Source organism: Coturnix japonica, chromosome Z (assembly GCF_054131305.1).
Source record: "Coturnix japonica strain WE chromosome Z, WE-NBRP24, whole genome shotgun sequence".
NCBI classification, from domain to species: domain Eukaryota; kingdom Metazoa; phylum Chordata; class Aves; order Galliformes; family Phasianidae; genus Coturnix; species Coturnix japonica.
This window is the reverse complement of record NC_140702.1, coordinates 42,978,305-42,993,861: the sequence shown is the minus strand read 5'-3', so window position 1 is coordinate 42,993,861 and position 15,557 is coordinate 42,978,305. Positions and strand designations below refer to the sequence as shown.

The 15,557-nt window shown below is 37.2% G+C and overlaps 1 protein-coding gene and 1 long non-coding RNA gene across 24 annotated transcripts in view; one reads left to right on the top strand and one right to left on the bottom strand.

Annotated features, from left to right (window-relative positions):
- The window catches only part of BNC2 (basonuclin zinc finger protein 2), a 360,639-nt gene that overhangs the window by 178,289 nt on the left and 166,793 nt on the right, over positions 1 to 15,557 (bottom strand). The gene's annotated exons all lie outside the window — the stretch shown is intronic.
- LOC107306155 (uncharacterized) overlaps positions 13,475 to 15,557 on the top strand; it is a 66,811-nt gene continuing 64,728 nt past the window's right edge. Inside the window, exons 1-3 of one of the 7 annotated variants that reach the window (XR_001552022.3) lie at positions 13,475 to 13,624; positions 13,730 to 13,863; positions 15,314 to 15,417. This is a non-coding gene — a long non-coding RNA (uncharacterized LOC107306155). The other 6 variants (XR_014939177.1, XR_014939178.1, XR_014939179.1 and 3 more) reach the window with 6 other exon arrangements.

Here is a 15,557-nt window from a genome sequence, read left to right as displayed (position 1 = left end):
GACAGACCTGGTTCTAGCTTTGTGAAGTCCAGTGGCTGTGTACGTGTGCAAAGAGGATGGGAGGGAGAAAGGGATGGAGTGGGGGTGGAGAGATACTCTTTTGAAAGCACGTTCCTCCACACATGGCTTTGAATTCTTCATGTTTCAACAGTGCTATGAAGGAGGGGGGAGCTGAACTAACAGCCTCAGAACACAGAAATGTTTGGTTCAAATGTGCAGCCCCCTCCTTCTCTGCCCTTTCTTTTGTTATTTAAGCAGTTACGCTAAGTTAAAAACAGCTATAAAATCTGTACCAGTATGAAACTCTCCGAAACTGAAAAGGACTGGAAGATGCTTCCCCAGAAAAAAAAAAAATAAATAAATAAAATAAAATAAAATAAAATAAAATAAAATAAAATAATTACAGTAATTCTAAACAGAACAGTTTGTTACCTGCCTCTGTATAGTTTTCTTCTGTTTTATTAGGTGTGGGCTAAGGAACACCCACTTACAGCTCTCCTTCTACCAAATTTTCCAATGTACCAAACGTTCTCTACAAGCTTTTATGCCACAACCATATTTTATCACTAGCAGCAGCTACACTCTTTCAAAACTCTTAGCCAGTTTGGCTGCTTTTTAACCAAATGGACGTCTTGTGCTTGTGCGACTTCTTCCGGCACTATGCTGTTAAGTTAAAGAGATCATAATACTTAGAAAAAAAAAAAAGAGAGAAAAAAGGACTTCATGATGACAACTTTTTCTTTATTTATTTTTTTTACTACTTATGACTAAATGTCCTTAACCGAAGAATTAAATCATTTGTCTTATGAGCAACAGCGTATTTTTTTACAGTGTACAATTTAGCTAATAACTGGTTGGGGCCAATCTTTAACAAGTCACATATTTCCATTGTCCCTTCACCCCCTGCTTATGCTTTTACCACATCCTAACAAAAACATGACCAGAACTGGTGAAAAACATACGGTTCCAACTAATGAATCACATACTTTCCCGCAAGTGCAGTAAGTACTACCAGCTGTGACAGTCTTGCTTTGGCAGTGGAACCAGTGCAGAACAAGGCCGACACATCTGAAACCAGCTGTACTAAAAAACCACAAGCAATATAAGTCCGTCTGCCTTCTCAGGGGCTTCTTTGTCTCTGTCTGTGTCTCTGCTCTGTCCCTAAAACTTGCCAGCCATCTTGTTTTGACAGAGTTCAGAGTTTCAGAAGTTTCAAGGGGGAAAAATCCGCTGATTCAGGAAACTGGGTTTCAAGAAAATGATAAGGAGGTCTTTGTCAAATGAGCCCAAGTCAGGAAATTTAAAGAGACAGAGTATGCATCTACACGTCTGCTCTGTTTGTATTACACTTTAAAGCACAGGAAAAGATACACATGCACCTCAAACACATGTATATCAATAAATCTATATATGAACTACTAAGTGCAGTTAGTACCCATGAACGGGGGAGGCGGGTGGGGGAGATCTCAGGATTTTATCACCTTAAACAGGAGAGGGTCAAAACACTGAGAAGTCACTTAGTTAATCTTTAACTATTCGCATCATCCCAACAGGAAAACCAATGAAAGTTATTCCTCACCTCACCACTTCACATGTGGTACATACCGCCTACTTTATTGAAGACAATTCCAGCCATGATTCAGATAGGCTTATAAAAATCTGGAGAGTGGCAGTTTCTTCATTCTTCCACATGTAAAGCCATGTGCTGTAATTAACATAAGCCCATTGTACTGGACTGAGATAGAGTGCATAAAAAAGTAATAAATGTTAAATATATATTAAACTCTTTTTGTTTTTTTGTTTTTTATTGACGCTTACGGACACTTTTTCCAGAACTTCAGAACAAATTTAGATGAAATCATTGTCTAGTGTTGGATTCTGAAAAATACTGCAATAGGGACATCACATCTACTGTAAGATTTTCCAGCAGTTACAGATGTTCCCCATCAGTATACACTGGGCAAGCATGTGAGATAAGATGCTCAGAACCCAAAGCACTCTGTTCCATAATGGTGGCTGCTTTTTGTATGGTGCATATGTGTGCTCACAAACACTGTGAACACATTTAGCAAAAGTAAGACCTTTGATTTTCAGTCAGAATGGTCACATTACTCCAGTCCATAAAGCCATGAACTATTCAGAGACTATCAAGTGCAAACAGCACTTTAATGCAATGTCATACCATTTTTTATACACACATGCTTTACAGGAAAATGATTTTAAGTATAGTTTAGCCTATAAATATATGTAGCCCGATCTCTCCCTATGACACATTTGATGTCATGTTGACATACTAAAAGCAACATACATAGTATTAGTCAAATTATACGGTCTCCCTTCTGATTAAAAAGGAAAAAAAAAAACAAAAACAAAAACAAAAAAAACAAAACAGCAAAAAGTATTTAGAAATGAGGAGAAAAATCACAAGTCACCTTTGACATACCAAATGATATCCTGACAACAAGAGGAGTGAAGGGCCAGCACTGAACTCTGCTCCCTAGTGACAGTGACAGGACCTGAGGGAACCTCATGGAGCTACACTGGGGGAGGGTCAGGTTGGGTGTTAGGAAAAAGTTCTTTGCCTTTGGGTGGCTGGGCACTGGAATGGACTCCCCCAGGCAGTGGTCACAGCATTGAGCTGCTGGAGTTCAAGGAGTGTCTGGACAACACTCTCAGACATATGGTCTGAGTTTTGGGTGGTCCTGTGTGGAGCCAGGAGTTGGACTCGATGATCCCTGTGGGTCCCTTCCAACTCAGGATATTTTGTGATTCTATGAACTGCTCAGGCTATTTTTCTCTCCTAGATATACCATGCATTCTGTATGAAAGCTTGGACTTGCTCCATTTTCAAGGAGTAAAGAAAACTCATATTCATCCTGGTCTGCAACATGGTTTTCATCTCCTGAGTCTGTTTGCAGTAAAATTATTGCCTCTCCTGTAGCAAAAAGAGTCTAATGCTGCTCTCACCAGGATGTGAACATTAGGATGGGTGATCAAAGGATGCTGACATTCATCTCCATCATCTCCTTGATAAAATAGTTAGAAATCAGCTCAGACACGGGCTGCACTGGTTTGGGACTGAAAGGCATTTTGGTGGTGCATTTTGTCAGGGTTTCTGTTTTCGCTTTTTCTTTTTTTGTGTGTGTTTCTAGGGGGTTGCTTGGTTGGGTTTTTGTTGTTCTTGTTGTTTGCTTGTTTTTGGGTGGGATACATACAGCAGCACATGAAAAGAACTGGAGAAGTTTTAAGTGTATGTTGTGTATTACACTACTGCCAGCCCTGCACAGCAGCAGGAATGGTGCAACCTTTTAGTAAACATAAGCTAAAAGGAAATGACAAACTCTAAACTCTTTGCACACTAAAAAATCACATTTTTAACTGTAGGGCAAAAAGTGGTTTAGTTTTAATGATTTACTGGTTTACCTCAAATTACAAAAGAATAAAATGTATTTCCTCTTAAAATGAAAAAGGTCATCAGCAGACCTTTCAAGTGCCTGATAAAGAATAGTCATAACAATACCAAACAGCTTCCATTGAATTAGCATTATGACTTTACATTAACTTCTCTTGCAAGCTGTATTTTTCTGAGTCCAGAAAATAACACTTGTCCAATTTCCCAAACTCAAAAGGGAAGAAAAAGAAAAATAGAAAAAAAGAAAAAAAGGAAGTCAGTCAAGCAGGGAAAGAAAGAGTGGGGAGATCAATTAGAGATTTCCAGCACCAACACACACAGGAGGGATAAATTTTGCAAAGTGTCTTTTATAACTTCATTTATATATGCAGCTAATTCTAAGTCCCTGTTATCAAAACACCTACTACAGTGAGAACAAAATCATCCTATGAATAATATACCATCATAGTTAGTATTTTGATTCAACGAATTGCAATATTGATATAATGTCATTGATAAAACCAGGACATACAGAAGAGGTATAACTGTTTGAATTGAGAATGTCCTTTTCTTTCTTTTTTTTTTTTTTTTTTTTTTTTTTTTTCCTTCCCCAGCACTTGCATGATTCATATAAGTTGCAGCCCTCTTATGGATCTTTTATAAACCAAAAGGAAGGAATAAATTTACTATAAAAGTTAACAGTTAGACTAAGCTGCGTTATAATTAACAGCAGTCACTATAAAAATACTGGTAAATACTGGTAGCCACCCTTCATAGTTAGCCAATGTTCTGTGTTAGAAAATCGTGCTATTTGATGTAAGAATAAGAATTATAACTAAATTTCAACAAGACTGTAACATGCACTGCTTCTCTGAGGAGCAGGCTGAAATCAACAGCTGACCTACCTTCAGCTATCACTTGAGTTTCCTTGAGCTATCCCTTTTCCCCCAGAGAAGGAAGCATCCGAGGCAGCAAAAGATGCTTTGGGGTTGACAGTTCTTCAGCATGTCAACTGGGTGACACAGAGTTCTCCGGATGTTGAGCCATGTGAGGCAACAGAACAGACAGCTCAAAAGTACACCTGCACAAGGCAGATGTACAGAGAGGAGCCACAGAAGACTATCAGTCTGTAATTTAAATCTTTTTTTTTTTCTTTTTTTTTCTTTTTTTTTTTTCCCCATGTTCATATGAACATAATTCAATTTTCCCTTCACAGTTACATGGAAAAAAAAAAAAAAGATTTTCCTCTCAGATGTATGTGTGCCGCTCTACACTTTTTCAATGAGAAATATGTGCTTTTGCATGAGAACAAGAACTATGTAATACATAGGCTATCAGGTTTATTATTTAGGGTTTTGTTTTCTTTTGTTTTCTTATTGGTTAATTTAGGCTGCCAGGAACCTCTGCTGATCATCTGGTCCAACCCCACACTTAAACAGAGATGCTTTCTAGTTCAATTCTCCTATAATTTTTTCTTCTTTTCATTTTAAAATTATCACAGTGAAAGAATTCTTGACATTCTTTACTAAGCATTACTAACTACAATAAGAAAAATAAACATGAGTGTAGAAAGATTTGTCTATAAAAAGATAGCATGGGCAGGATCGAAGGTCAGGCGCTTGCAGTTCAATCCGTCAAACTTTGTTATCTAAGCAGTGCTTGCACTATCTGTTAAATAGACCTCACCTTCAAATTAGTCTTACCTGCTTAGCAAATTGTCCCTATGCACTCCCTTTCCAAATATCTAATGAATATACAAAACACAAGGTGTGTGATAATGCTACAGTCTGAATCATCTCAGAAAAGAATCTCTCTCCATTCTGTGCTAAGCTCTCACAGAGTTTTTAATCCAGCACAGGATCTTCTTGTGCTTTGTCAAAAAGTCTCACAGAAATCAAAAGAACGTAGGAATGCCCTCTACAGTCTCCTAGTTTATGCCTTTTAATACACTAGAAAAGCACACATTATCCTCAGAAAAGCACCCTTCTTCCTTATCATCACTACCACAATGCCAGATTGTAATACTGAGTGTAGTTTCAGCTTTGCCTATCAATAAACTCAGTCCAACTTTTCAAAAGAAAGAGTAAAACTTTTAAGTATCTGTGGAAATAAAGGTAGGTGGAACACGTGTGTCTTATGTGGCATTGTGATTAGAAGTCCCAAGATGAGCACGATATGATTTATGAAAATTAGTTTCATTTACTCCCTGTTTAAGGTCCAAAATCATCTTAGTCAAAGATAGCACTCCTGTAGTTGTGAACTATTATTATATAATAGGGGCAGCAGTGGAAATATTTTCCTGAGAAATCTCACCAGCCCTAGTAATATCCACATCTTACTCACATGCAGTCTACACAGACAGTTATGCTGGATTTAGCTTGTGTTCAAGTACCACTTGATAAAAACTATTACCAATGTGGTTTACATAAATTACATGTAGTCTACTCCATATGGAAACCATATTTTAGAGAAATCAATATTTGGTAAAGTACACTGCCTTGCTCTCTCAGAGGCAGGCTCTTTCACGCCTCTCTCTGGCTGCATTATTTCTATGATTTAAACAATAATTTAATTCAAATAAATCATTATGATTTATGATTAAATATCTTAAAGAAGATATTTAGCTCACACAACAAGTCATTTGAATGTTCACACTGCAGTTAAGGAGGGATTAGTTTTATCCTATGCTACAGTGTTAACAAGATGCTCGGCTTTGTTGAAAGGTAGAGCACTAAATTATCCTCATCTATAAGTTTTTTCCAAACATAGGCTGATAACAATAATTGACTGCATGAGCACCATTATTTTTCTAAGTTATTAATGACTTTTAATTGTTTACCTTATGATAAGCTAATTTACTTTAGCCCCTGTCACGTACAATTAATTAACCATGTCACGAAGAAATACAAACACAAAGTAGTTTAATATTTTATTAGTACTTTGGGTACTTTTGTAAGATTTCAGCATTTTTGTAACGGTGGTATCTACTGTGTTTCATTAGATTGGACATAAGGTGTAGGTTAAGCAGAAATCGCAGAGGACTCTGTAATGGTGATAGGAACAGATGCCTTCTTGAAGATTTTAAGCTTACATATATACTTATATTTCCTTACTATGTTGAGGCAAAAGAGATAATTTTTCTGTCAGGACTGTAACGTTTTTAAGCTGGAATTGTGATCCTTTTGAAGTTCATGGCATTTTTATTTTTTTTTCCCTTCTTTTTTTTTTCCCCCCTGTGGCCAGATTTAGCCCTCAAATTTATAATGTGTTTAATATATCAGTTAGCAGAGAGAAAAAGCAGGTTCTAACAAAGCATTCCTGGAAAAATAAAAGCTATTACAAGAGCAAGCCTAACCCACTCCTCTGTTCTTTATTTAAACCTTTATGAAATAAGAAAAAGCTTGAAAATTTTGCCAGAATCAAACAGTCAGAGGAAGGTAATGAACATAATTACAATGCAGAAAATTAGAGTGAATTTAAATGACAGCAGCAACATTGGTAAGGAGTGTAAGAGTGAGTCTTCCTGCCTGTAAATACCTGTATCTGTATGACATACTTCCATAGAATTAAAAAAGCTTATATTAAGGATACAGTTCTTCATAGCTCAGATAGAACGTAAGCTTCCAAACATCTGGTGAACTTCAATACAGAGCTCTCAACCTCCCCAGGGAGTTATCAGTTGGACTATAATGTTATCGGCTTTCACACACTTCTCAGGGCGATGCAATCTACTTGCCTGAGAACATGAGGAAGAGCCAGGAATTCCTGTTCCAATTCCAAATTTGTGGACTCTAAAATTTCTGGTAAGTCAAGAATTCCCAGCTGCTTCACTTTTACAGCCTCCGCAAATGGGGATATTTCTATGCCTGCTTTTCTGATGAGTAAATGTTAATTACTGAATTACTGACCATTATTTAAATACATTAAAAAATATACTTTGAATGCTAATGCTCACTTCACGGTGCCCAGATAAGAATACCCTAGCCTTAATGACTCTGTGACTCTATGACTCTATGAGGAAGAATTTAATGAAGGAATAGAAACCAACATTTCTAGATGAACAGAAGACCTTTTCAATTCAGACATGGTGATACCGTTTAAACATACCTTTTAAGCACAGCATACTTTTGCAGATAGTGCAGTAATACAGTGTTATTAATCATAACTTTGACAGAAGTTATCTCCTTTTCAGATCAATTAAATGACTTGTCATAAGCACAATTCTGTTTAACTTGGTGTGTAACAGTGACCTGTCAGAGGGTATACTGTGACACCTTCCCCAGAGGTCATGGCAACCAAAGTTGTTTGGCTGCTTCCTGACGGCAGAGCTGTTTCTCAAACAATGTACCACAGAATATGTGGAGAGTGTCGAATCTGTACACTACTTAAAGCCCACCTTTTGAAATCACTTTTATTTATTACTGAAGTCCAACATCTGTCCTCTGATGCAAGCACCTAGCTGAAAAACAGTTGATGTTGGCAGCCTGTTAGGATTTATGGATCTCACTAAGGTAGAAGCAAGCTGGTAAATACCAATGGTATTTATTGTGAAAAATCCATGGAAAAGTGGAAAGAAAATGCAGACAGTTTGTAGTCAATCAAATTACTGTGTTAGGGCATTATTCACAGTTTCTCATAGAAATGCTTTAGTAAGTGAGAAATCATCTGAACAAAGTAAAACAATAGTTGTATCAACAAATTACATTCATTACTCCTAAAGTTTGAACCTTTCATCAAAGAGCAACATTTGTTCCCAATGTACAGTTTGGCAACACTAGGTCAACCAGGTGGGACCCATAAGTAATTAACAGAAGTTCCATTGAGGAAGTCCAAGTTGCATTGGTTTGGAAAAATCAGAATTCAGTGAAAGAGAACAGCAAGAAACTGAACTTCATACTATTCATTCATATAGATCCTCTCACTAAACTAAGCTTTCTCTTACACAAAGGTGATGACAAGGCGTATAAACAACCCTGCATTGGTTTTAATCTCTTAGCATAACAAGTAGCAAATGATCCTTATACTTAGATAAATGTCTACAAGAGGCAATCTCTCTCCAAGCCAAGTTGCTCTCCATTCTTTGGTTAAGAAAATGAGATTGTCCATCCTATGAGATCAATTTGAATACATTTCTAATAACTTATAGTACAAAAATTTCATAAATGCTTGGATCTTGTTTTTCTGAATCCTTGAGACCAACAATTCAGAATGGTTTGAGAGTGCTGATATTTAGATACAAGCACATAGAAAGATATTTAGCAAGGAAAATAGGGTTTATGTGATGTGAATGGTTTGGATAACTGTCTTCAAAATGTTTAGTGTTTTAGATGAAAATACCATGATGGATTGAATTTCACAAAAACAAATCAAGAGAAGCAGTTCTGTACCATAATGAAGGTTAATGACATCTGATTTTTCAGATAGCAATCCAGATTCTTAGACAACATTGCAGGTTGCTATTCCCAGGGATTGCATAGCTAACAACAATATATAGTCATTCATTTCCTTATTTAGATATTTAAAAATTCTGAAAAAAATCACATAGTATTTTCATAAAGAATTGTTTACAGTTTGGGTCATTTTTTTTTTTTTTTTTTTTTTTTAACACAAAAATACTGGCAGACTTCTAACTGTTACTATGAGAGTCTGCTACTACTGGCACAAAATTTAAGTGCGTTCATATTTTTCTAACTTCTAATTTCAGTGTTCTGCTACTAATTACTAATGTCAAAAACAGAACAAAAGCTCACTGCTTGGCTTGTTGACTTCTGCACACAGATGTCAAACATGCAGAATTCATTAATGATTTCAAGGTGCTGGAAACCCAGAAGATATACAAAGTTGTGCTTTTGATTATTGTTTCTTTTTAGATTAGCGTCTTAATAAATGGAAAAATCAGTTAAAATCAAAATCTTAATTTGACATATACTCTTAAGATACTGTATACTTACATATTGTATTGAGGAAAAAGAAAGTCTGGAATACAGTTTAATATGTGCCTGTTTTGCTGAACAGAATGGCACCAATCATTTACCAGAGCAGGAAGACCAGTGCTTGAGACAGAAATACAAAAAGACCCACAAGTAAACGTTCAATAGTCTACAAAAACAGAGGATGCAGACTTCAATCTACATCTGTTCAAAATGTCTTAGATGGTCAATTACACAAACAAAGAAACAAACAAACAACAAAAAACAAGTATTTATCTGAGTGATCAACCTAAAACCAGTATAAAATATAAACTGAAGTGTGCGTAAGCATTTCCTAAACACTACGCAGAGCTTAACTGATGATCTGTTTCCCCTTGCAGTCATCATGACATTTTAGAACACTAGAAAATTGTGCTTTAGAAGTTCCAAAACTGTGAATTGAAGTCTGTTCTACACTGATACCTATTTAATCTTTGATTAAATAGAATTCTTCCAAGTAAAAAAAAAAAAAAAAAAAGTAGTAACTATTGTGCTCTGTCTTTCTTGTGCTCATCAACATTTGGCTAGAGAAGAAGGTGAATATAAAGTTATTTGATAACATTCAAAATGGCACAGTTTTTGCAAAAGATGAGGTTACTTGCTGAGGATCTAAACATATACCTCACTCCATTAGAGGAATAACTACCACAAGCTTTGCTTCCACATTCTCCCATACTCATTTTTTCAAGCTTTCATTCACAACTGCTATTTTGAAGACTCTTCTCTCTTCAGAGTTGAAGATCCACAGAAACAGCATGGAAAAGCAGCTACACACTCACAATTAAAATAAGGTGGGATACTTTTCACATCCAACATCTTTCAGTTCCACAAATCTGTAGCAGCATTTGAAAGGGAAGAAGGTAAATCACTAACAGACACATGAGGCTGTTCTTTGTACAATATCTCCTAAAATTACTATCTTCAATCACAAACAGACTGACCCCATAGACGTAGGAGGATTAGAAAGCACTGAGAAGAAGTAATTGTTACCTATGTTTCTCCAGAACACATGTGGAAATTCAGAATGTGGTCTTTCTAGATTTCTTTTTTTTTTTAATATTTTTTTTTAAATGTATACTTATATAGGACAGGGCAAGTTTTCTTAAACTGTTTGTATTATTCTCCTAATTTTCACCCTCTGAGTTATTTTGGCTACAGTAAAAACATTCTGCAATCTCACCAACTTCTGCAAGACCTCCACTGACAGACAGCAGCCATTTTCCTGAGCTTTCTTTGTTTCTTCTCCCCATCATATGTAGATATCCCACCTTCAAGAGATTTATCCATATAACTCGCCTCACAAGCTGGAACTTACTAGCCACATTTTGAACTCTGACATCTGGGATCCCGTTTTCTCTGTGAAGAATCCTAAGCCTAGTAACTGTGCTTAGTGTTTCACTTGAGCTGCCTGGTTATCTATAAATCATAACCATGCCCAGCACCCCCAAGTAGGATCAACCCCACTGTATGTGCACTTGCTTGCACAGATGGCTTTTAGGATGATTTATCTCTCTGGCATGGTTACAAAAACTACTGGACAGCTCATACGCCGCTAGTCTGACTTTTCAGGAAGGGTCAGCTGTACAGGTGATCTGTTCATGTGCTCTATGCCCAGTGTATCTTAAACATGCTGTTCATTTTCACTTTGCACCAACTATCCACTCAGTACACATGCACAAGGGCTGGCATTTCTTGGAAGCATAAGACTCATTGAGCATGCGCTGCAGAGAATGTGAAGACATTTTTATGTCCAGGAAATCCTAGGCAGAACTGCAATGGGCATCATTATGCACCACATCTGTGTTTCAACAAGGTAATCAGAAATCAGCTCACTTGCTGATGGACTATTTGCCCACACGATGAGAATTATGTGTAATAAACAGGACTCATTACAATAACTGAGTGGTTACCCACATGATAATGATACCTTTGTTTTATTAAAAACCACCTCTCTGGGAGAGATTTTCACAATGCAAACTAATCTGGTGGTACAACTGCTGTAGATCGCACCAATCTGAAAAGCAATTTCAAATATTTTTAAACACCCTCATTAATTCTTAGCATATTGAGAAGTTTTGTCAGATCAGCAAAACTACAACATTTCTAAACAAACACTACTACGTTTCACCTTTTTAATGGCATACTGTTGCTTTTAACTGCTGCGTTGTCAACATTCCCCTCCCAAAAAGCATGCTGCAAATTACAGCAAATGCTTTAGAAATACAGATTTCTCAGAAACAAACAAACAAAAAAGCCAACCAAACAAATGACATCACATTGCTATTCTACAATTCTTTCTCTCTTTCTTTCTTCTTTCCTTCTTTTTTCTTCCCTGAACAGAAACATTCTAGACAGATGATTACAAATTAACTTTTGAACACTCCAATAACCATGACTGCAATCATTCCCTCTGTCAATAAGTCTCTGGCTGGGCAGCAGGAAGACAGGCAAACTTTCCCATCCCCCACTGGATACGGAAGACAAATTCCTTCAGCGAACTTCAAGCACTGCAGGTCATTTTGGGAATGCAGTGCACCGACAGAACAGCTCCATGGAAGTCACTGGCACTTCAGCCATAAGCAGCAGTGAACTCAAGAATGCTTAAAGAAGTAAATACATCTATCTTCCCACTGTTTCCTTCTCTGGGTTGTTCTCTACTCTGCCATCACAAATGGCCCGGAATAAGCGGGTAAGGATGGAAATGGCTGCAGAAGGCTACCTGTCTGGAAATGCTGATTTGGAGAGTGAGCCTTGGATTTCCTCAGAAAGCTAAGAAATCAGGAAATCCATCCATACAGTAACAACAAAAGCTATGTCCCAAATCTTTATTTAACAAACATAAAATATGTACCTGTAGTCCCAACTGCATTCAAGCTTACAGAAACATTCGGATTCTTTTTTTAAGCAGAACAGTATTTCCTTCTAAGATGAAAGAACACAGGAGAAAAAGGAAATAGAACTTGCTTCTATCTGCCAAGTATTCTCCCATCATAAGCAAACACCAAAAGTAACATGTTGCTTAGCAACATTTATCATTTGGCTTAAACCTGTTCATCACAGTTAAGTTTTATCTTACTGTTTCATAAACCAAAATAAACACCATTCTTATACTTACGGCACTGTCTTCACAGGTTGTTAGTAAAGGTGCACTGATAACCTGTAGGTTGTACTATGCTTTTAATGTACTGCAAGTTTTAACTTTTCTGCTCTGTCCCTATGTTGTTGCTACTGAAACAAGTCTTGAGAAAAGCAGCGAAGCATACAGAAGATTGAGGGGAATGGAGGGGGGTGAGCTAAATCACACAGATGTTTAGGAACAGCAACAAGTAGATAACATGCAAAAAATCCCAGCTTTCAATAGGACTGCAGCATGCAGTGATCTTCAGAAAAGCCTGATTTTAGAAGTTCCAGTCCTCTTCTTACTAGATTTTGTAAGGAGGGGGGAATTAATAAGACAAGGTTTTGGGACAGTTAAAAACTGTTCTTTGTTTGGCTGTAAAAGCTCTCAGACAATTTTTCTGTGCAGAACCCAGGCACAGATATACCTTAATCTGAAAATTAAACTGATTAGTTATCATTGCCTGGGCACTTAAATACCAGAAATAAGATCATACTGTTCCCAAACAGATTCTGTTAAAAGTGATGACAATGATAAGGAAATATGTTTTAGGTAATGCTTCCTGCTATCTCCTCAGGTGCTTTATAGAGGAAATAAAAGGGAGTGGATTCTGTGACGTTCCTAAGATCACTTGTAAAAACATTTATTAAAGTGAGAAACTACTAATACACTTTAAACTAGGCAATCAGCATGACTAAAATGTTTGCTTAACATCTACTCCCATTCCTAAGCCATCCCATAGGGGTCTTTTCCCTTCTGAAACAAACCCAAGATGCCTCTCCAACACTCAGAAGTGGAAAGTGACATGACAGAAATCAACTACAACTCTGTTAGATGTTATCCGTTTCCAGAATTCTCCACTGCACAGTCATCACCTCCTCTGCACTTCATTGCTTAACACTATTGGGCAGGAGGGCAAGGGCTGAAGGACAATTAGACTATCATTACTCATTAATTTGAACAGCAGCAGACATCACCATAAAAACCCTCAGTACCCATACAGAACCAAGACCCCATAGTAACACAGTCCTGCACCCAGCTCAGAAGAGTTTTACCTTTGCCAAATGGAAAAGAGACAATTCTAAGACTTCAGGAACACACTGCTGTGTTGAATCTTGAGTGTTCTCTTGTGTTGGCCTTGCCTGGGTCAGATTTGGCTTATTGTTTGTTGTTTCTTTTTTAAAACACAAGTATGTTGTCTCCTTTGCCATAAAGAAATGGCCAACAGAGCAACAAAAAGTGTTAGTACAGACACAGTAATAAGGATGGAATATATGTGAGTGGAGAGAAAGGAGAAGAGCATTTAAAAAACAAAGTGAAAGAAGAAAATGGACAGCGAGAGTCTGAAATACTAAGGGCAATTCCAGCCATCCAGTGGCAACAGGGTAAGAAGAATCACCCAGGCAGTGCGAAAACATGAAGTGGTGTTATGGGCAAGGAAAACTGTTTCTTCCAGGGAGAAAGAAAAGCTTTAGTCTTGCCTTCCGGAATACTGGTCTTCAGTCCTCTGAAAGTAAGAAACCATGAAAACATGGTTGAAAGCAGATAACTTGAGACAAAAACTGCTCCAGTCCTTCTCTGAATATGGAGCAGTGTCCTTCTCCTCAACTTCCACAGCTCAGAAATGCAAACATGCATTAAATGAGTGCTCTACAGATACGCTCACATGAAATTTCTCTTCTTCACACAGTTAAACGCATATTTAACTTGGGATTTACAGAGTTTATGTCTGCTTGTTCCAACCACAAAGTGTAACACTGAAATGATTTATTTCCTAGTGAAGTAAGGATTAGGATCAGATATCATGAGGTAAACATTCATTGAAGGCAACTGGACTGTAAATGCTCATCACAGCATAATTAGTAACATTTCATTAAACTATGGACCATAAGAAAAGTTAAAATGAATGCTTCTACTACATACTGTAAATATTGCTATTTGTAAACTACCCAAGCTCCACAGTAATTTGCAGGGAGGGTCATGTCCCTCAGTACTGTATCTCTGAAAATTCTCTTAAACAAAACTGGGTGTCAGTACATAAACAGCCTTTTACAAACATTTACTCTGTATTTTCTCTTTTTTTTTTTTTTTTTGTGTGTGATCATATCCTCCTTGTGTTCACTTTCACTGAATGTTCTAGGGACTGTTTCCTGACATAAAAATTAGCGAAAACAACAAGTTAAACGTTAAATAGCAGCACCCTGGGAATGGGCTCCCAGAGTGTAGCCATCTGCAACAAAGTGTTGCAGGTCAAATATTATTAGGTCATGAGGAGATGCAATAGCATGCAAGTTGATTTTCTAAAGTTTAGCTGTTTTTGGCCACTTTAATGTGCCTTTTTGAGATGATTCTGGAAAAGTTCCTCTACTTACACAGCATAGATACACATTTTATAAAGAGCATTACTACCCTTTCAGCCAAATTAATTATAAAGAAAGAATAAACTATGCATATGGAGTCTTGAGAGCTTTCAAATCTTTTTTTTATTTTCACTCATATAGTGCCCTTCTTCCTAAAGTCATGGAGCTTTTCACAAATAATGTATATATTCATAACACTGAAATGCTGATACATCTTGTTGAGACTGTGTGATTTCTTTTGATGCACACGGGATGACGTTAAATTTTAACAGAGGACTTTGACTTGTCCAATGAGTACTGTTGGATTTCCCAGGCTTTACTGTCTTTTTGCAAGTCGAAAGCAGTACAGTTACAGTAAACAGGCACAAGATGATTATGAACACACGGTCCAGACCTCTGTATTTACAGACAACAGACACCACCTCGGTTCCTTTGAGAGACCTCCTGGCCATGATGTGTCATTCATGTATTTCAGAAGACTAATGGTCAAAGAGCGGGTCCTGCTGTGATGGCCATCTCAGGAAGGGCTGGGATACAAAGACGGGAGCCCAGTTTTGAGACATCACACTCCTTACTCAGGTAAAGATCCCACCATTTCAGTTGGGTATTTTGCCCATGTCAGGTTTGTGAAGGACTTCATATTTATTTAGATCAGAAAACTACCCTTCCCCTTGAGGCTATGTTGTAAATGATACAGTATATGCTACACTGTAAACCAG